The following is a 23,359-nucleotide window of genomic DNA, read 5'->3' on the forward strand; positions in this document are numbered from 1 at the left end:
TTTCTTGCAACTGCTATGGTTACAGATGTAAGAAAGGTCTTCACAATTAATAGCAAGGAAGGGCTGCTGCAACAGCCAGTTCTGAGGTACTGTCAGTTCTGAGGTACTGCCAGTTCTGAGGTACTGCCAGTTCCGAGGAGCTCACAATGAAACAACCTCCTTCACCTGCCTGTATTGTCTATGTGAAACAAAAGCAGGATCAATTTGCAGTGGTTTTCACAGGGAACATTTTGTACGGATAATGCAAACATCAACCCTCAGGTCTGCCATCAGGGAAGCCACACCTCACCTCCTGTGGGAGTGAACAGAGCAAACGGTGGTGCAGCCCCATGTGCAGGCTGGGGAGCAGCAGCTCACAGAAAACAAGGTGCAGGGTACTGCACTGGCATAGCAAATGCACTGATAGGCACACACCACCTGCTAGATAAACACGTGTGATCTCAGTGTGGAAGGGGAGACTGCTTCAACTAGTCCTTCTCTCTCTGCTGCACATCACTCAGCCTTTACAAAGCTGAGTAGAGGCTGATTTGTTGCAGTGCACATTTGTCATAGCATGGGAGATTCCCAAGTTTACATATAATCTCCTGGCTTTCTTCCTCATTATAAGAGGAATTTAAAATATTTGCCAAGCCCTTGGCATAGTTTTTGAAACCAAGAACTAGTAAAACAAGGTGAAGAACGCAGTTGCAGGAGGGCAGTTACGTTTAAGATGTGGCACTTGGGAACCCTCTGGTGTTACTTTGATCCAGGCATTTGATGGGTGTTTAAACCGGTCTCTAAAGACAGTGATTAACTTAGACTAGATACACTGTTCTCAAAGGGCTTTACTTCAGGAAGATGAGTTAGCTCACAGGCTGTTTTGTAGACTAGGTTGCAACTGGATATATAGGAAATACAGTGAACTAAGAGGAGGATTATCACCAGTTTTCCTTAGAGTGGACTATTGCATGCTTAATTAGGCCTCCATCTAGTCAGTTTAAAAGAGAAAATTCCTTCAAAATGCTTACTTCCACCTTCATTGTGCTCATTTCACCTGTAGATGCTCCCAGGCTCAGAGATAAGTAGAAAGAAAGGAGGACAGAGTGAATGTAGCAGAGAAGAAAAGGACAGGTCAGTCAGATTTTGTTGGGCCACACTTTATTGTTATGGGTGTGTTGAAATCAGGCAGAGTTCGAACACGGTGCCTATAACCAGGTTTTTCCTCCATGGTGAAAATTGCATGGCCCCTGTAATTTGTCAGAAATCTTTCACAGGTGGAAGCTGAGAACAAGAGCATCAGCCCCACATGTGGAATGCCTGACTCACTAACAACGCCTGGGCTGAGCCAGGGGGTTTATTGGCTAAACCTCCAGACAGTGTCAAAATTAAAGTTTGTTTAAAAGAGAAATCTGAGAAGCTGCCAAGAATGAATGGACATTTCTTTCTGTGTAACCTCCCAGGGTTTTATTTCAGGAAGGGCTAAGCAGGGTCTTGGCATTTAGCCCCAGGAAGCATCGTGCTTATTCAGTCCCATCCAACCCACCACATCCCTGCATGCATGGACATTTCTTCCATTGTAATTTCACAGTGTTTTATTTCACTAGGTTACTTCAATCTTAGAAAAAGAGGTTTTAACCAGGAAGATGGTTACAATGAGCATCATGTGCTATTAAGTGTTTTTGATATTTAATGTCATGGCATATATAAGCACCATGCAAATTGGATTAGATTCAGAAATAGTCTCCTTTAGAGTGCACTAGTGCATGTTTATTGAGCCTCCATCTAGTTAGTGTCAAACAGAAAATTCCTTCAAAATGGCTGATTTCCACCCCTGTTTTGCTCATTCTATCATCAGCTTTTTTTCATTGGAGGACAATTAAAGAAGGAACAGTTGGCAAGAAAAATGAACAACAGTTAATTCAAAAACCCCCTTTTAAATGCTTTGTTTTCTCTGTGCACTTTGGGGATCACAGTCACAAAGAGAGTTTTATATGAAAAAGGAAGAATTCTGGGTTTCCTACTTGGAAAAAATAATTTGAGTAAATGTTTAGGCTTGCCCAAATGCAACAATTTACAGTGGCTCCAGGAACCAAACTTTAACAGATACGACACAGTAAGAAAACTGAATCACAGTCCTGATACTTTTTTTTGTTTGCATTGATAAAATGTGCAAGACATGTACCTCTCCTCTGGCAACATTTCTTTCCTTTCTCCTTATTAATACGAGTCTTATTATTGCAACCATCTAATAATCAGCTATTAGCAAACTACTTTTGCAGCCACTCCAAAATGCAGCTGCACATTTGCCTTGCAGAGAGTGAAGAGGGGTAGGATTCATTAGGACATGTCATGGAATTACAGTGCTTTCCTTGCTGGCTGTTAGTCATCTCAGATGCTACCTAGTGCTAGCTAGGAAAGCTTGCTCAACTGTTTGCTGTAGTAAGTGGGAATTTTGACATGGTCTTCAACAGAGCCAATGTCTCAGGTCAGCTGCAAAAAAAGGTGCTGCAGGATGTTAAGCGTTTGGTCTCCTCATTTAAGAATTGAAAATATTTCGTGCTTCCTAAGAGCAAAACATCTTTGATGTGTCATATTTTAAACAAGACACATGTATTTAAAAATCCTGTGGTCAGTTTAGCACTTGTTCTCCCAGAATCACAGAACCATTGGGGTTGGAAGGGACCTCTGGAGATCATCCAGTCCAAGCCTCCTGCCAAGGCAGGTTCACCCAGAGCAGGTGACACAGGAACATGTCCAAGTAGATTTTGAATGGCTCCACATCCTTCCTGGGCAGTCTGTTCCAGTGCTCTGCTATCCTGCAATGCAAAGCTCTTCCTCATGCTGAGGTGGAACTTGTGTTTTTAGTTTATGGCCATTGCTCCTTGTCCTGACACTGGACACCACTGAAAAGGGTCTGGCACCATCCTCTTGACACCTGCCTTTGAGATAGTTATAAGCATTAATGAAAGTCCCTCTCAGTCTTCTGTTCTCTGGACTAAACAGACCTAGCTCTTTCAGTCTCTTCTCATAAAAGAAATGCTCCAGACTCATCATTTTGGTCACCTCTGCTGAATCCCCTTCAGCTGTTCCTTGTCTTTCTTGTCCTGAGGAACCCAGAACTGGACACAGGACTCCAGATGTGGTCTCACTACAGACAAGTTGTGTTCTCATTCTCCCCCTGACTCTAAAAAGAAAACATCTATTCACACATGTTTAATGGCATTTGTAGTGAACTCCAATAATATGTATAATAGGCTATCACTGGGAAGTCCTCCATCTTCTTTCTAATGCTGTCTTTCAGGATGCAGAAGTGTCTTCAGTGCTCTGTAACTCTGCTCCATCTTTAATACTGCAGGGATATTTTGTCTTTCTCCATGGAAGCAGTTAATAAAATTTATTATTAGCTACAAACTCTATAAATGCAGTCTCTGGAAGATAAGCCAATGTAATATGCTGGCTTCAAAGCTGGCAGGATCAAGCTAAGCAGGATCATTTGGCAGATTTCAGCCTGAAAGAGAGCTGAATGCCAGCTCATGCAGGGTTACCAAAGGCAAGTTATTTGTCTTGTATTGCAAAGCAAGCATAACTTAAACTGAGGTCTCCTTTAGTTCTTGAATCTCCCAAGGTGAGGATAGGGTTAAAAGAAAGGATTTTCTAAATCAAATTCTGTTCCAAAAAGGTTAGGGATAAAACTAGGAGCAATTATGTACTGTTATTAAAATAGCACCTAGATCTCAATGCCAGGAGCCTCACTAAACACACTGAGATGATTCCTGCACCAAAGAATTTTCAATATGAACAGACAAGACAAAGACAGTACTGTTATTTTCATTTTACAAACACTGAATCTAGACACTGAGACTAAGTCACCACAGCATGGTGATTAGGTCATTTGCCAAGGTCATATAAGGGCTCTGTGCTACAGCCCAGACCTGAGTCTATTTGTGTAACCCAGATATAGTTCTGTGCTTTGGAAGAACTTACTTATCCTGAGTTTCCAGAATTGTATTGATCCAGTTTTGATTTCCAGAATTAAAAGTCCGAAATCTCTGACTCTCACTGCACCCAATCTCCTTAGCAACAAAGTTTGAGTGCAGGAAGAATACATTTCTGGAAACCAAGCCATGCTTTTTATAGGCCTAGGCTCACATCCTAAAGGGCCTTTGATTCAGTCAGACCTGTGTTTCCACCCTACGTGCACACAAAACTCCAGGAACAGGTCATCTAAAGTTTGCTTGTTGTGTGAAAATGCCCATTTTTTATTGCTTACAAAATAATGATAAGGAATCCTACCTAACAACAGCCTTGGGCATCTGGCCTGGCTAAAAGCTTTTGAAGTGATTTATTCCAACAATATTATAAAGATTGTTTTAATGACTGTCTTACTTCAAAACAACACCAAAACCAACTCTTTATAAGCAAAATCTCTATTCTATGGTCGAAAGTAATGAACTGGAGATTTCAAAGGTAGAACTGCCAATGTTTAATTCTCCTTACTGTCAAGGGCATAAAGAACTTGATGACCCTTTGTATCCCTACAAAACTTTAACTATTTTGGGTCTTACATGGAGAATATAACTGAGAATTACCCACATCTAGAATACTGTTGGGCTGTTTGGAATTACTGAGAAGTCTTTCAATTCAAACTCAAAGTGAAATATTTTAGGTGTAGTCTACAATAAGACATTGTTTTGCTCTGAAACAGATTGCTTATCTCTTCTGGTTGTTACTGTCTTCTGCCCTAGCATTTTACAGGAAATGAATGGGGATGAGAGAGATGTTTCTCACCTGCCTGCATTTCTTGCTTAAGAAGCAAAACCATTTAAAAAACCATTTTACTCCTAACAGGTATGATAATTCACAGCAGTAATTTCTGGTGAGACTTGTACATCTTGTTGACTTGTCATTTTTTACTATGAAGAGGGCAAAACAATTTATATTACCATATTTTGCAAACATAATTTCAGGTGAATTTTTGACCTCCACTACCTCTTTCACCATCATCTCTTTACTTAAAAGTCAAAGTGATTGGTTAATTTATTTTCCATTAAAACTGATAGCTCTTTTTTGATTATTCAACCTAGCAGGAGTAAGAAAAGATTTCTGCTTTTCTTCCAGCACTCATTCATGTCTTTGGATAGAGCTACACTAATTTTCTCAGGGATCGTCTGCTCCCAGTTAATGGAAATAATCCTTGAAAATCACTTATTTCTGCCTGAGACCACACAATGAAAGCAAATGTGAGATTAGCCAATTCTGATGATGTAGAAGCAGAATCCCTTTTGTCAAAAGTTCTGAGCCCCAGTGTCAAATTCACTTCTTAAATTCTGTAGAAGGATGAAAACAAGGAAGGAGGAAATTATTTCTGGAAGTACATTATTGCTATTACAGAAATACTATATAAGTTCATGTCATATTTTTTTAAAAATTAGCAAATTCATAATTAATTAATAATGTAATTCCTATTATTTATCATATGGACCTGCACATGAATCAGTGATATCCAGCACGTTGAGAAGGAGTCTGGAAGGAAGTCCAGCATACAAAGAGGAAGTCCAACTCACTAACAAAATAATGGGGCTCTGGCATCTTCAAAGATATCAAACAAAAATCCAAAACTAAAAAACCCAAAAAGAACCAGTGCACACTTATTTTCTCACTAAATCATTCCAGCTTTGCAGATAGCATCAAACCATTACACAGGTTATGCTGCTTTTAAGAATATAATATTTCATTAATGATTCATATAGATGTTCAAAAAATCAGAAGGGTTTTGTTCACTTTGAAGAATGCTAACAGAATACTAAGCTGCAAATTAGAATATCAGATAAGCTAGTTCTTATTGACAAATTAATTACTTCTATAATTCATTGCACTTTTTAAAATCAAAAACTCATTAAGCCAGTGGGTGAGCTGTTCTGAGGAAGAATAATCAGAAGATAATCATGCCAGACTGAATAATTTTATCTCCGTTCTTCCACTTCAGGCTTCTGTAATGATCTAAAGGTTGAGATTTGAACTTCATTACAAACTGCTTATGAATATAATTCAGGTGGATGGGAAAGTAATTTGAAAAATTTTTATCCTGGTAATGAGTTGCCTTTGAAGGTTGTAAGCTGGTTGTTGGACAAACTTGTAAACAATTCATGTTTGTGTACAAGGAACTAGGACACTAAAAGTTTTGGTTTTTATTCATTAAATTAGTTTCTAAGCAAAGACTAAGGAATGCTGAAAATGACCTTTTGTCTTATTAAATACCCCTTCCACTGCTCTGATGGCTGAAAGTTTCTAGGAGTCCATCTCCCTGGGCTAAGACCATTCCCTTTTTTCTCCCAAGCTACACCCTGGTCTAATAAAAGAGAGACTTTTTCACTTTACCTCCCTTACGTCCCCTAGATACTCAAAGCAACTTCATCAATATTCCTTTGAAAACCTGCTCATGCAGCATGTGCTCACCCAGTGCTTTCACAAGGGCTGTATCTCTGCAGATCGTGTTATTCAGCTGCCTCAACAGACATGAAAACCTGGCCTGGTAGCTGGTGCATCACAGTCACTAGAAAGCAGTGGCTGCACAGCGTACATGCAGTATCACACTCATAAGCATTACCACCTGCTTTCTCATTTGCCTCGCACAGAAAGGGTTTTGCTGTGTGTGCTACTTTGAGCAAGGATTCTCTGTACAGAATGACCCACTGCAGGCCCTGAGGAGCCCCCTCCATACAGCAGCAAGCAGGACCATTACTGGCAATCCTGTTTGAGTGTTTCCTAAGACTGTGCTCTGCCTGACTGCTGCAAAAGAGGAGGGTTTCTGTAATGCATGCACACACACAGACACTCTTGGGCTACTCTCAATGAGGTGTGCAGGTAAGGACAAAGGACAGCCACAAACCTTTTCAATAATCCATTTTTCCTGCAGCTGGCATCTCATCACCCCACAGCCATGCTGTAAACCTTAGGGCCATTCTTGGACAAGCTTCCTTTCCCAGAGCACGGCATGCAGAAATCTCAAGGCCTGAGACTGACAGTCGTGTCCTCAGATTAGTGCAGCGCAGGTTTGGTTCGGCTTAGCACTCAGTACCTTCAAGAAATGAGTATGAACAACGTACTCCTAGCAACCCCAGACTTTGGCAGGGCCTGAGTTTTGAAGATTGCATGTTTCAGCTAGCTGCAGCCATAAAAGCACCAACTCAGTAACTCAGTTTAAAGACACATTCCAGTGTGTCATACTAAGCCTCTAACAGCCCTCAGGAGGCTGTCTCAGCATGTGGCAATGCTACTCCCATGTTCACACACCTGGCAGAATAAATGCTTCTTTCAATTAAAAATGTCTTTAGGAATGCTAAGATAAGAAAGAGGTACACAGTGCTCATTTGTACACTGGTATCTACAATTTTCAGCCTCTGAGGCAGACACAAAGAAAGCAGCAAACACAGAGTGTGTCTATTATTAATAAACTGGTTTTCCTCTGTGCACCTGAAAACATTTTCTCCTTGAAGACATACATAACCATCAGTACATTACAGATGTAAAATTCCAAAAGACTGTGAGATCAAGGCTGTCCAGATAACATGTTTAAGTATAAGCATTCTGGTCCATGCTGAAGGCAACATCTTGTTAACATGTCTCTTAGCAATTTTTGACAAAATGTATTAGCTCATTACAGATAAGCCCTGAGCATAAGCAGTCTGGGTAATCTAAGTGAGAGAAAGAAAAGTTTTTCAAAAGGATGAACTGACAGAAAGAGGAAATTTAACTTCACCAAAGAGGCTGTCTCAGCAGCAGCTCCTATAATACAAAACACAGAAATTTCAAATCCTTAGTGTTTTTCCTTGATTTTCCTTCAGCTTGCTGTTCCTAATAGTACTGGGTACTCAGACAAATTGTTTAGTCTTGGCATTGGTAATATACAAAACCCTTTCAAATTTTATTTTTAAACTTAGTTTCTACCTTAAAAATATCTAAGGTTATTTATAAACCTTTGACAGTTCACTTGAAATGCTGTAAAAGGCTGTGTCATTTTTCCTAGCTAAAACCCTCTTGACTTCTAGCCTAAGCCCATTAAACCAGGAAAATAAGGCTTCTGCTAACATGAAACTCTGCATCCACAGAAACTAATGACAACATTTCCAGAGACCTCAGTAGGTCATAATATTGCTCCTTCAGACTTGCGTTATATGAACATTAATTTGCCAAAATATGAAGCCAGAAATAAATACTTGAGATAAGATTGTGCAATACTGCATACAAAGTGCATTATAGAAAGGTTAGTAGAATTTATAGCAGCGAGTATATGTAGAGCTGTACATCAACTGATGAGATTTATTACTCATTCTTGCTGGGAAGAATTATTATTCATTGCTCCAAATTCTTCACTTCTAAAAACATATACATTGTCAGTATGGAAAAATAGCTGGTGCTTTCTAAAATGTTTATTACTACCCATTAGAAAAGAGAGTTCTAAACAAAAAGTATGTTAGGGCAGCATTCTAAAGATTGATTAAAAATGGAGAATTAATTAGTCTTTCTTGCAATTTTTAATTGTCATACAAGAAGAATATGCATCTGTTTCATAGAATTTGGTAGTTCTTTGCTTCATGTTAGTGATCAGGTTGCTCCACATCCTTTTTATAGAGTACCCTGTATCTTGAGATTGTTTGTTCATCACACAAGGTGAAGGGAGATTGTTCTGAACAGAACTGCCTAGATTTCTGATGGTATTTATAATACTGCAACTTTAATAATTTTAAATAAACCTATCTCTCTGAAAACATCCCTGACATCTGGTGGCCCTTGCTTAGAGCTGTACTTGTGTTGTTTCACAGTCACAGGGGCAGCACTGTGCAAGCAGCGCTGAGGCATCTGCTGTTGCTGAGCCAGACCACGGGGGATGTCTGCACTCAGGTGAGCAGCTGTGCCAGGGCTCTCTGCCACCAGCATCAGAGAGGCTGAAGTCCATCCAGCCCTGCCTGCAACTGGAATGAGAACATGTGATTGCCTGCCTGCTTGCAGGCAGACATGCCTTTTATGTTGTCATGATACAGCCGACACTTGGAGGATCATGCCAGTTCTCAGGCAGCTCAGGGTTTGATGAGACACCCTCCAATGGTGACAGGAAAGAAGGCTTCTTGTTGATGACTCCTCTCCATCCCAGCAAAGGATTTTCTTAATATCATGGCTACAGCTTCTTGCTATCCTAGGACAGACATTCATTGCATTCTGCTGACTGTAAAGGGCATCCAGATGGAAGACATCATTGCTGTAGCCATCTAAAAGTGGGAAAGCTAAGACTCATTTTAGTTGGCAGGTATTAGTTTTGTACTTAAGAAAATTTCACAATGAACAACCGGGAAGATCATCATTTTGCAGTGTGCGTCTTTCAAGAGCACTAAGTGCTAACTGAACAAGCATTACATTAAGGTGTTCTTAAAAACTCAGCTTTGAAAACAGTGGCTTGTCCGGTGGAAGTCTGAAGACCTCCAGTGAAAATGCCTGATTAAGAGGGCAAAAAACCCCTTCCCTGTCTGACAGGTTGCTGCCAGTGACAGCAGGGTGGAGCAGCCAGTGAAGCTCAGCCCTATCGTGGGAAGATGGTGACAGATATTCAGTGGCCAAGGCTCTGTTTAGGGAGGGAGGAGGTGGGTCTCCAATTAATTACAGACCTTGGCACAGGTTCAGATGGTGTCATGCCTGTGACTTGATAGGTTTAGAGGAAATATATATCTGAAAGGAGGATCTGTCCAGAATGATTGAGTTATACTGCAGTTGAAAGCAGAACAGATGTATAAGCAGAAGTGATGGTGTCACTGAGAATCAGTTACATATCTCATGGGAAAACCTCCATTTGTTGAATAAGGACAATATGCTGTACTGCACACATATCCTCCTATAAATGTAATCCATTTGCCCTGCTCTGAAAGTATGTGTGACAGCTGTTCTGCCCAGAAGCAAAATGACATTTTATATCAAAAGCATTATTGATTTCTTCTCTTAACTGACTTTGGTAAAACATTGAAAGCAAATGTTAATATGCAATACAAATCTACAGAAATTGTCAGTCTGCAAAGTGGAAAGGGTTTGGCATTTTCTGCTAACTCTTCATGTTTCACATCTTTCTGCATTTTCTGATTCTGTCAGGAGAAACATCTCCAATATGGATCAATCAGAGAAAAGTAGAAAAAAAGTGAGAAAAATCTGCTCAGAAAAAATTCACAGACAAAGGAGGTAAAATTTATTGATCCCAGACACACATTCAGAATAAAAATTACCAAGAACAGGACGAAGGTAGCCAGATTTGTCCGTGCCCAGTCTGCAGGACCAAAGGATCACCAGTGCCCACTGGAGTACGGTACTTTTGCCGCAGGAATGGAATTCCTCTTAAAAGCAGGTGAGGATCAGTTCCACACAAAATCAGTGACCTGCTCCCCACTGTACACTTTCTCCTCCCAGCCCCCCATCTCCTGGGGGATAGTAGTCCCAGGCCATCTGCCTGGAAGTAATGGGCCTTCACTCTAATCCTCTTCTCCTTGGACCTCACGCCCTGAACTCAGACAGCCTTTGTATCTCATCAGGGCTAACTTCTTTGCACTTACCATATGGCCTAGCACTTACTCTGTCTAGCTGGTAGGATAAAACATACTACAAAGAGGGCACAGGTGACTCTTAAAAGAAAGAATAGGTGTTACCTCATTAACTTTTCTGCGAAATCCTACATGCATGCTGCGGGTTGCTGCTATAAACTGCTGAAAGGCATTGTCATCAGGCTATCTCAACCATCAGCTTAATGCTCTGCAGTTAAATTTTGAATGCTTGTGAAATGGTTCCCATGTCCTGTGGCTGAAAGTCAGTGAATGAAGCCTGTGAGCAAGTCCAATTTTTCTGCTGCTTTTGGAAAGAAGCCAAGACCATTGGAAACAGGTTGTGATTTAAATAAAATTAAAAAAAAAAAAAAAGATAGGATGTTCACTAGAACGGGGAACATTATTCAACAGCAGTCATATGGATTGAGAAAGATCAAGTCCTCCATCCAGAAGAATTGTATTTTTACAAAATGGAACACCTCTGGCAGGCACTACAGCAAGAATGCCAACACCAAATACATTATAGTCTTGCAATCAAGCCACAAATGGGCTGTGGGAGAAGAAGGTTCATGTACTACATGCGTGTAAGAAAAATACATTTCTCTTACAGATACCTTGCCTGTCAACAGGGGGATGTAACTTCACACTAAGTTTCAGTCTAAGTTCACACTAAGTTCAGAAAGGTTGTTTGATCTAAAAAATAAAAACTTTTATAGGGAAATTCCAAAACAGCTCAATTTCTAATATTTATCTCCTGGGAATTCATTTACCAGGTGCATACAAGAACGGGGAACATTTCCTTTTTGGCCAGCTCCCCTTACTTGTGCTGGCTGCAGGCCACACAGGTGAGCTTCAGCTGCTGTTATCTAAGCTATTAAATACTTCAGAAAAAGAGAGGAAGATATAGAATGACATCTGTATCATCAATGAGCCAAAGTCAGACGTTTCAGCTGCTGGTATGAGCAGGGAGAATGTAATGATGTTTTCAAGACTCTTATATTTATAAACTTTGTTTATCTACAATGATCCCTATGGAAGGGTGGTTTTGCAGTGGCTATTACATTTATCATGGTGACACTTCCTTGTTTGATGAGAAAAACTTTTTTTTTGTATGATAATGCACATATTTTGTCTATTTGTTGATAAAAAAGAAATACTTAGTCCAATTAAGGAATGAAGAAGACTGTTGGCTTTTCTAGTCTTGTAGGTGAGCTTAAATCCAGCAGCAACTTAAATATGCAGTTGAAAGATGTTTGTGATGAAGCTTAAGTTCAAAACTGAAGGTTAGGGAAATTGTGACTGATTCATAGTTTACACTGGTATGTTCAGGCTAAACTGTAAAAATATTCTACTGAAACATGTCGGGAGATCTGTTTCTGCCAAATTGGCTGTTTTCCATTTCCAGCTTTAGTAGCAGGTTTTTTTTAAAGTTTTGTCATCAACAAATTGATTTTACATGAGAAAGTTGCCTTTGTCATGTAAAATGCCTTTGCATTCATTACACATGAATGATGGGTAATGTTTTCCAAAACATAATTCCCAGTTTACTGCAGATACTTGTTGCTCAAAATGTCTTGGTGACCATTGTGCTTTTTCACAGATGCTACCAGTTTTATTTTAAGCCCAGTAATTTTCAACTACTCCAGCCTAATAATGATATTAAATAAAATGAATACAAACAGTTCTTGGCAAACATTCATTATGTTGCATGTTTAAATTCTGGATCATCCATTCCATAATCTCTTTGCCTGTTTTGTTGCTGAGAAGAGTGATAAAGTGGCTTTTGTGTGTACCTGGCATCCAGCCAGAGTCAGACCACCATACTGCCTGGGGAAATGGTTTGAGAGAGTGATCCTGCCCCTTTCCTGAGCCCTGGTGAGGCCTCACCTGGAGTGCTGTGTACAGTTCTGGGCTCCTCAGGACAAGAGAGACATGGCGCTCCTGGAGGGAGTTCAGTAGAGGGCAACCAAAAGGATTAAGGGATTAGAACATCAGTCTTACTAGTGAAGGCTGGGAGAGCAGGACCTGTTTAGCCTCAAGAAGAGATGACGAGAAGGGATTGTATCAATCCCTGTAAGTACCTCAAGGGAGAGTATCAAGTGGATGGATCCACGCTCTTCGCAGTTGTGCCAAGGCATAGGACAAGAGGAAATGGGTAGAAACTGATGTACAAGAAGTTTCCCCCAAATTGGAGGAAGAGCTTTCTTACTGTGTGGGTCACCAAGCACTGGAACAGATTGCCCAAAGAAGGTTGGAGTCTCCTTCCCTCAAGATACTCAAGAACCATTAGGATGCAATCCTGAGTACTGGGGGATCCTACTTGAACAGGCAGGTTGGACTAGATCACCTCCAGTGATAAGACTCATGTGCAGTGATCTCTTCCAGCTTTAACCATTCTAAGGTTCTGTGAATCTCTGATTAAATACCTGAAGGAATTTAAAAGATCTGTTAACATGGCATACAGATACATGATTTAGTGGTAAACTTGGCAGTGTGAGATTTATGGTTGGACTCAATGGGTCTTTTCTAAATGGTTCTGATTCTATGACATTGGAGGAGATGAAGAAGAAACTCAAACGGGACCCAGGGACTTACCAAGTGGTACAAGCTAGCCAGATGTGCTACTCCTCTTGTGTCTCCAGAGGCTCTGGCCACATAACACGTGGATGACTGAACCCTAGCATGGCAGTACCACCTCTACTGCCAGATCTGAGCTGTCTTCATGAGCCTGTTTCCTTGGAACCAAGAAGGGAGGTCTTCTTCCTTCCATCTGCTCTGCCATCCAGAAAAAAAAAATTAGGATTTTACATAAATAACTTTCCTGTTAAGAAGTAACTTCCTTCTTTACATCCTGGTACACCCAATAGATACAACTGCACATGTGTTCCTATAGGCAGGTGAGTATTAAGTTCTCCATTGTCTAGTATCCCAGCAGAGGAAAAAAAATGTCAGCTAGAGAGGAGAGTTAAAAGTGTCCAAAAATGCGCAGCAACTCCATTTCCTCCTCTTTCCCTTCTATACATATGACTTTTTTTTTCATATCAAATAAAATTCCTTTTCAAGATGAGTAAATTCATTTAGAAACAAACCTAGATGACCAAAATTTAACATAGTCCTTGAAATCAGCTTTAAGGACATAAGCAGAGACCACAAGGGATTCAGGCAGTGCAGGAGTCCAGCAGTCAAAACTGAGTCTCTACTTGTAGGATCAGAGAGCAAACACTGGAGTTTTGGTTTTGAGACAGTAGATAACCACATACTGAGGACACTGCTTCAGGAACTAAACTCTACAAAGTCTCCACTTCCCCGTGGTGTAACTGAACATCTGTCATGCTTCTCCCTGCATGAAATATATCCCACCTGATCCTAAAGAAGACTTTCCCATCACTGAACTTTTTTTTTAAAGATAGAACTGAAGATTAGATTCATGCAGCCAGTAACAGCTAGTCATTCTGTTGGTCCAATGCCTTTAGGAATTGCAAACAAATGTGTTTCCGGTGCTAAAAAAAGAAACCCTAAACAAGCAAAAAATATCTCTGCCAGAGCATCTGTACAAGCCTGTGACTTACACCTCTTGCATGCAGTCATTTTTCCTCAACAATGACCCAAGTGTCCTTGTTTTGTAGGAAACTCTCTTGTCAGGAACTCCCTCCTGCAAATCCAGACATGCAGTTCAGCACAGGAAGTCAGGCTGTCATGGCTCCAGGCATTGTTAATCATTTTTAAATGATCATTAAAAAGCAGCAGCAGCAGTGAAAGGATGCAGCTCTGGTGAGGTCAGATAACAAAAATGCCTCTTTTTTGGGGGGATGGGGAATGGGGGGGCAGTGTAAAATAAAAACACATTTTGCAGAGTGAGTTTTAAACACTGTATTCAATGTCTGGGAGTTTAGGACAGGAAAAGAAAAATACAGTACTGATCTGACAGATCCTGAGGGCATTCCTACCCTGCTTCCTGTGGCCCCTCATTCCTAGCAGACAGACCCACACTCCTTCTGTCTCTGAGCAACCACGGAGACTTTGCTGTTCCCAGTGCTGCTCAGGTCTAATACTTCAGGTCTCCAAGATTTGACAATTCTCAAATTGCTGCATATTGCAATAATACTGCTCACTCCTGGATTTCTGGGTACTGTGCTCTGCCACAAAAACTTTAAAAATCTTTGACTTGTTAAAGCCTTTGGATTTGAAATTATTAAATTTCAAAATTAATATTAAATTTCAAATTTCACATCTAATTTAAATCTTGTGAGTCAGCCTAATTTTTGCAGTCTTTGTGTGCTGTACCTATGTTTTGTCATCATTAATTATGCCCACGCATGACTTTAGTGTCATTTGTGCCATCAACTAATGGTGACATAAATGTCATTTACCCTATTGTTATGAGAAATGTACAGCACAATGTATTTCTTCTCTCCTTCTTCTCTCCTCCTCATATGGTTTCTGTACCAAGGGCACTCTGCCATCTGGACTGTGGAGCCTAATGCCCTGAGGAAGACATTGACATAAACCAATTTATGTGAAGACCCAGACCTCAGACATACGATATTAGTGTGCCGTATGGCTGGCCCCCACAGATGAGTGTGGATTGTCAGCTCCCCCACAGCTTTCCCAGTTCTTGGTGGTCCTGGTTCTCGGCTGTACCAGGCACGTCTGTGTGATCCCCTGGGACCCAGTGTGGTTAGAGATATTGCCCACCCTGTCACAAGGCTCCTGCCAAGGCCCCTCACCAGTGGAAAAAGCCCTGACAGACCATCTTGAAGCCACACAGTCTTTTCTCATGGCACTCTCTCTGCTCAGCAAGAGTGGTCTCGGCGGAGGTATCAGAAACATATCAATGGCCAGCAACCCTTTTACACCTTCTTTCTTTTTGTGAAATCTCCCAGTTTAACCCCATAGTTTCTCAGCCTTGGTTGTTCTCCTGTCTACTCCTCCCCAGATTTTGATCCCCATCTGCCTCACTTTCTTTTACCTGCATGAAATACAACCTCTGTTCCAGTCAGGAGAAGAGCGTGGATGTAGCGAAAAATACACATATTTGTCATTGACCATCATACAGATGCTGCCCTTCACCAGTACAGAGAAAACATTGATAACCTCTGGTGGCACCTGCAGCATGTGCTGCCTCGTTTAACATCTCAGAGGGTGCCGTGTCCCAACTCTCTATTCAGGTTGCCAGCCCTGTCTGTACAGGGGAAGCTCACAGCCCAACGGCACCATGTGCACAACCCTGCACCTCACTGCTAGAGACTACAGGGAATTTTTCAATCACAAATATGTGTATTTTTTTGAAAAAACAGAAAAACTAATGATTGATGACCTTAAAAACAAGGCACAAAAATTTGCTTATTAGTCTTCACTTAACTTCACATTTCAGTCTTGCACCTTTTTATTACGTTTTTTTTTTTTCCTCTGCTTGCTTCATTGCAAAGCATTGAACCAGGCTGCTTGGCAACTAATTCACGACTGTGGTTGCTAAGGAACCATCAAAGAAAGTAGATTAGTATCCAGTAACCTGTTTCATTGTCAGAGATGTTTATTTTGCATAAAGGCAATAACTGTACACAAAGGAGTTTATTGAACTTGGATGAACAAGCAAATTATGCAGCATTACTTTTCCTTCCAACAGCTTTCTCTGCTGACACAAAGCTTCACACAAAGACTTGAGCATTTCCTCAGGGAGCGGGATTTACTTATTCAAACTTGTGCACTCTCTTGAGGCCAAATTGGAGGACGTTGGCCTGCAGGTTGCACTCCAGTTTCCCCAAGGACATGCATGAGGAATATTTGTGTCCTTTGCACTTTCTCTCCAGGTATGCTCACCTGCCAACCGCAGCACCAGCCCTTGGCCTTCTCAACACCTGACAACAGGCTGCCAAGTGACAACAGCCAAAACAGCACGGCTGCTGGCAGATTTGGTGGAGACAATTTCAGCTGCTGTCTGCCCCATGACAGAGCTTCCCCTGCCTGCACTCCCTGCAGCCACACGGCCCTATGGCCTGTGCCCCACGAGCTCTGCTCTCCTGCCAGTTACTTCCATGCAGTTCTGCTAGCTACAGCTGCCAGAGCCCCACTGGAGCAAACCTCTTCCAAACACTTTGCCTTCAGTGAGGAGCAAATGCCTCATCAGCCATTTAACTACAACAAAGAGCCTGAATATGTTGTTTTATTTTTCCTTGAGACCCAGTTCCTCTTGCTGTCTTGCTCCAGCGCTTTCTCCTACACCAGAGCCTTATCTGTTGTTGAAATTTCTGACATTTTTTCAAACACTTTTTGGATATCAATAGATAAACAAGAAGGGATGACCTATTCAAGGAATACAGCTAGGAATTTAGAGATAAAGAACAAAAATAAAGGCAAACAATGTTAAGGACTACAGCAGTCCTGCTCAGAGCTCCCAGGTAACACTGCCTCTGCCATCTTACCCAGTAAGGTTATCTGTGATTCCCTAACACCAGCTGCTACAGATTTGCAGAATTTTGTGCACAGACTTCTGGAGATCCATGGGCTGGCTCTAAGATACTTAATTTAAGTCAAGTGGTAAAAACAAACCCATCATCAGTAAGCGTAAATTCCTCTATCAAAAATTCACAGATTTTCAAATCAAAACCAGAATGAAGTCAGAAACCCAAAGTCTATATCCCTTAAAAAGTCATGCAGATCTCCCCACCAGTCACATGAAGTGATCAAGAACTCCTCAATCCATTAATGAACCACATCAATAAGTCATTTTACTTTTTTCTTTGCTGTTTTTTTAAAGAAAAGGAAGTCTTAGGATGACAAAAGGAGAAAAATTTCCAAACATGAAATCTAGTGCTGATAACTATTACAAATTAGTTTGAATTTGAAAATTGCAAAAATTTCCTGTGTGGAGCCAAGTTAAGTTCCACAAGCAGTTATAGAATGGCAGGTAGAAGTGCACAACAGCCACTAAAATCAGCACATTCCTTAGTGAACAGAAAAGCTGCTTGGGTTTCTTACAGATTTATATCCTCTTCTGCCTTCCCAGTGTAGTAACCTCAGTAACTCTGTTCCTTCATGTCATCTATATGCTATGGCCAGTTGTCTTCATGCATGAAGACTGGCTGACTGCTGCCAAACAGACTGTCATACAACTGACTTATGTTTGCCTTTTTCTCTGTGGCACTAATTCAGATATCTTTCTTCTCTCCAGTTATTGATATTAAAAAAACCCAAAACACTGGGACATATTTCATGTTAAGATTTCTATAATCTCCTTCAAACTCAGTTCGAATTGGCTAGCAGGTACCAAAGTTACCAGGGCAGAGGGACCTGATACACAACTGGAGAGACTGACTGTGTTATCACAGACACCTCAGTTCATTAGGAAACTGGCTAAAATTGTAAAGTGATATACAAGCATTACAGTTACTAAGAAAAAAATACATATCTTGGGAGATATGTAATCAACAGTTGAAGCTTAAAGGAAAAATTATAAACCAAAGGTATTTTATTTTATTTAATGCAATTCTGATATAGGCACCACTGTAGGAATTCCTAGGAAAGGTTTCCTGGACCACCTCTTCCAGGTGCTTTGAATCAGCAGGAAAGAAGTCACTGTGGGTTTAATGGAGAGAACTGTGCACTTACATGTTGTGAAAACTGATAAGAGACACATCATCTCACAGTGTGTTTTGTGGGGTTGGGTTCTTATTACTTTAGTGAACAATGTGTGATTCTTCCCACCAGCACAAGATTACAAGGTCAGTGTGGTACAACTACTCAGGTACTAGCATGGGAATTAGCTTCACAGCTATATAGCCATAAATAGAACTTCTGCCTTTCTTTAAAGACTCCTCACAGATGACATTCAGCAAATCATTGTGTCATTAATCTCTCTTCTCCATTCCATTCTTTGCCCCAGGAGATCTCTAATTGGGGATGTCTGTGTTATACTACCTTGTGTTACAGTGTCTGGAGGCTGATGTAACTTTTTCAACATACTGAAAATCCAGTTGATAACCAGTCCTAGGTTTTCTTAATTTACCATTGATTAACGAACAATCCAGCTGTTGCAAAATTTTCCCAATAGAGGGATTTTTTTAGGTCAAGGAGAGGTGAAAAAACCCCACCACCTAAGTTAGAGATGCTTTGTAGAAGCTTCTACAAAACAAGTGTTACAAACACTAAATTTTCCGTGTCAAATTTGTTAAACAGTGGCTTGTGTTATATTCCCATGGAAATGTTCTTATAAAAGGAGAGGGCTGTAATTCTCTTCTCTGTTTTCAAAGTATGATCTCACCGTCCAGATCTAGTTAAGGACAGAAGCAGACTGAAATTGCAATGATGAAAACAGGAAGGGCATCTGTGTACTCTTTTCACTAGTCCATGAAAGACTTTTCACACAAATCTACACAATAACCTGGTGTGATCATCCAAAGCAAAACTCTGACCACTGCCATGTAGCAGGATTTTCAAGAAGAGGTTCAAAAGAAGAATCAAATAAAATGTTTGGATCATGTCACAAAACATGCTACAGTTATTCCTTTGGTTTTGTTGGAACACTTCAGAAATTTTAACCAGTATTTCAATGAAACCATGGCAATTGATACCAATGGTAAAAAATGTTATATATGAAAAAAAAATTTGTTTTAAAATTATGTAAGATATTATTGTCAGTTAATGACCCTGAGATTAGTTGGTTAGACCACGTTGCTAATAACACCAAGGTTGTAGGTTTAATCCCTGTACAGGCCATTCACTTAACAGCTGGACTCGATGATCCTTGTGGGTCCCTTCCAACCCAGAATACTCTGTGAGTCTGTGAATTGTGTCCACAAAAAGCCAATTAAAAAAACCAAATCGACCAACCAAAACATTCCCAACTAAATAACTTTTTAAAAAATCCTTTAGAATCAAAACCAGTTTGGAACATGCTGAATTTCAAATGTATCAGACGGTTTCAAAAAAATCTCCACAGATCACAAGGTTTCTCAGTAGATCAGAGTATACATACTCTTTATTCTAAAAGTTTGAAAGTTGTTCATAGGAGATTTCTTGCTGGCTTGAATTGGTTTATTCAGAAGCTTTTCTGGAGAATTTAAAACTGAAAACAAGTCTCTGATCTTAAATCTCATTTCTACTTCCTTATAGAATTATTTTCTGTACTTCACCCCACAGATGAACATTAAGAAAGCAAAATCTTGGCTTATACCAGATGCTTGCATATCAAATACAACCAAGAAGGCTTCAATCCTGATGGGGAGTGAATAGCTTCCACAGTTTCTCACTCAGCAGAGCAGTGCTCAATTCTTTTCTATACACATTGACTATGATGCCAACATGACTTCAGTAATGTCAATATCAACATAACAGAGAAGGAATGGAACTTTTTTACAAAATTGAAAAAAGAAGGACCAGCCTTCAGACATTTAGGAATAATGATCTGGAAAGTGAGGTAGCTGAGACCAAAAAATGGTGGCAGGGACAAAACAGAAGAATAGTGTATGAAAGGACAAGGAGTTTCCATTTTCTGTTCAGGCAGGAAATTATTAAAGACGAGCCATTAAAATACCTAAGTATGCTTTTCTTTTACTGTGTCTCTGAGGCACTTCTTTGGCTTCTGTCTCTAGATAAGTCTAAATCAGTTATCATTCAGAGCAGATGTCAGTGACAAAACATTTGCACCAAAGTACAGCTAATTCCGACCCTGGGCCCCAAATGGCTCTTCTGTAAGTACATCTGCTTAGATTTCTCTCTACAAAATGATGAGTGTGAGGATAAGTAATTTTGCAAAACAGATCATTCCATCAAAGCAATAGCCCTTGTACTATACTTTATCCTACAGCCAGTTTTCTTCTGGAATTACAGAAAAGCCATATATTTAGCTGAGTATAAAAATAATTTTAAAATACAAGGTGGAATACGTCGATGCGGATGCCATTTTGGACAAGGGCTATGCTGCTGAAAGCAGTGGAGAGGCTTCATAGAAGGTAGTCTAGTGGAAGGGGAATTCAATTAGGCATGAAAATTAAGTATGTATTTGAATAAAGAAGTTAGTGCTTCTGCTGCTGAGAATCAACCTGCAACAAAGCCTGACCATAAACAATTCACAATTGAATAAATCCTGACAGAAAGCAAGCTGTTATTTTTGGCCATTGGTATTGGCTTGGTCTTAGAACACACATCAAAATACATAGGTGAAATTTGGTAAGCTGCATATCAAAGTTAGCAATGAAAGGATAGTATTTCCTTTGTAGTGTCTCAAAGATATCTAATTTTCTTGTAGTGTGGGAATAATTAAAATAATTGGCTTTGAAGACAGAGCAGGTCATAAGAGTCTCAGGTTTTGAGAACTACTCTAAGCATCCTGCCCCACTTTGTGCAATCACACAGACTGCAGAATGTCATTAAAGGGCTATTTTGTTAAAGTGTCTCCTACTTGGGTTGGAGTATTGTTCTGTCAAAAGATATCCAGCCTTGATTTAAAAATGTGAAATAACACCAAATTCACAACATCCCTAAGTGCATTGTTTACTGGATAATTATAGTTATGTATAATCTCGCCTGAGCCTCTCTTATTGCTAAATTAAAGTCCTCTGCAATCACAAATATTGTCATGATCTTGTGGGCTGGGTGTCACTGTAGTGGCAACTTGCACAGGCAACAGCTGGCTGTACTGCCCAGCCTGGCTGAATGCTAGGGAGCTATGGTCAGCAATGCAGAGTGTCCCGAGTGTACTGGTTTCACTGAGCCCTCACAATCTGCTCCTGTGCTGGAGAGGCCACTTTCTGCCCCCACCTAAGGGGTAGAAGCGCAAGGATGCTGTGGCTGCTAAACTTGTCTGCCTGCATTTGGTGATGGGGGATAGTGAGTCTGACAATGGTCCATGGACCAAGTCAGCGGTGCTCACAGGCTACGGAAGATGGTCTGAAATGACAGTATCTGAATTAAGTTTTCTCTTCATTTGTTCACTTAGTTTTTAAAAATATTGGACAGGACACTTTCCAAATGCCCTAACTAATGCCATAGATAAGGTCTGTTGATCCCCTCTTTCTACTGTTTGTAATTCTGATCACACATTCAATGAACCAGCTCCCTTCCATGCACTCTCACGCTCCAAATTCCTGCTCTGTTGAATATCCACCACAGCCCTTGAGCCTGTCAGAGTCAATGCTCTGAAAAATACAATCTCAGGGCTTTGTCCTATGAGTAGGGTGTATATCCCTTGTTCTTTGATGGATGATGTTGGATTTGGGTGTTAAAGGGGGAACAAAGCCAAACATGTACAGAACTGTTTGTCAGCACTAGGACATAGCCGTTACTATGGGGAATACTTTCATTTACTCAAGTATTGCACCACATTACTGTTACATCACTGCTGCAAAGCTTCATAGCAAATACTATTAAACCATCATGTCACATATATTATGTGTCTTCACAAGATTAGAACTCACTAGGCTCACTAGAGTGAACAAAGCTATTCCAAAATATCCTGTCAAAATTACAACCAAGAAGGCTTCAAACTCCATTCTCAAGTATTGAGGCAAAGTTCACCAGTCCAGAAAGAATGGCATGGACATAGGAAAGTGGAGATTATGTAATGAGAAATCGCATACTTCTTTAGCACTGAAAGAAAAATGTTGAAAGAAAACAAGAGGTTTCCCAAAAATCCAGAATGTTCCAAAAGTGAAAATATGGTGCAAAATCAAAACCAAATAGATTTTGACTTTTAAAATGTGATTCCGCTGCTTTGTGGGCACAACTGCACAGGTATCCCTCAGCCAGAGCTCCTTGTTTGCAACCACAACAGCTTTCTGAGCTGAAAAAATTAATTAATCATTCCACATACATTTTACGTTTCTATTTAAATTTTTTTCAGAGCATTTTCCTACAAAGCACAGGTTTCTCTTCAGCCTTTCAGTGTATTTGGGACCATTTTCTTGGTGTTGCTTCCATTCCTTGTGATATTCTTTGCCATACGTGTTCTTCTAGGGGCGAAGTGATCAGAAATGCCCGTGATTTCCAAATATGGATATGCTGGAGACTTATGCCATATACTAATGGCATTTTCTGGCTTGTTCCTTACAAATGCTTTTTTTTTTTTTTTTTTGCACTTTTGGACACATCCAATTATTGGGTTGACATTTTCAGGGCTTCTTATCATGGAGGTGTATATGTATAAAATACATAGTTGTACGTAAATAATGCCCCCTTTCTCCATCTGTCCTACACAAATGTCTTTTGTACTTAACATACTGAATGTTATGTGTCAGTTTATATTTCAATATCATGAGATCACTCTGTGAGACGACTCTCCAGAGTCATATCAAAAGGTTGCATCCTTTAAAACATGATAATAACAATTTGTTATAAAAACATCAATATGCACTTAGCTGCCTTTACTGCAGTCAGCCCTTCCCCAGACTTTCCTGTCTTGAAGAAAAAAAACAAATTAGTTGGCTACTCTATTGGCTATAAAACATGTGCTTTGTCTCTTATTATTTCTGACCAGTAGAAATTTCTGGTAGAATTTGTAGCATTTTATGTAGTTCCCAAACTTTTTTAGGAGGATTCTCATTCAAAGCAGTTCCTCTTCCACAAATGTGTCCTAGTTGATCAACGTGATTTTCCTCAATTTTATAAAATCCAAGAGTCAAATTAAATCAAGGAGCACCAAAATTTCCTTGAAGGAGTGAATGAACTCCAAAGAGGACAATCTTTCATCTACTGTCAGAACAGCCTTAACATGACCCCACCGGCAGTCAACAAAAGCATATTGTTTGAGCAGTAAGGACTGGGGAACTTCTTCCAGTCAACATGAAGCTGTATAATGTGCTACTGGC

This window comes from Onychostruthus taczanowskii, unplaced genomic scaffold (assembly GCF_017590055.1).
Source record: "Onychostruthus taczanowskii isolate IOZ18803 unplaced genomic scaffold, ASM1759005v1 scaffold96, whole genome shotgun sequence".
Classification (NCBI taxonomy): Eukaryota; Metazoa; Chordata; class Aves; order Passeriformes; family Passeridae; genus Onychostruthus; species Onychostruthus taczanowskii.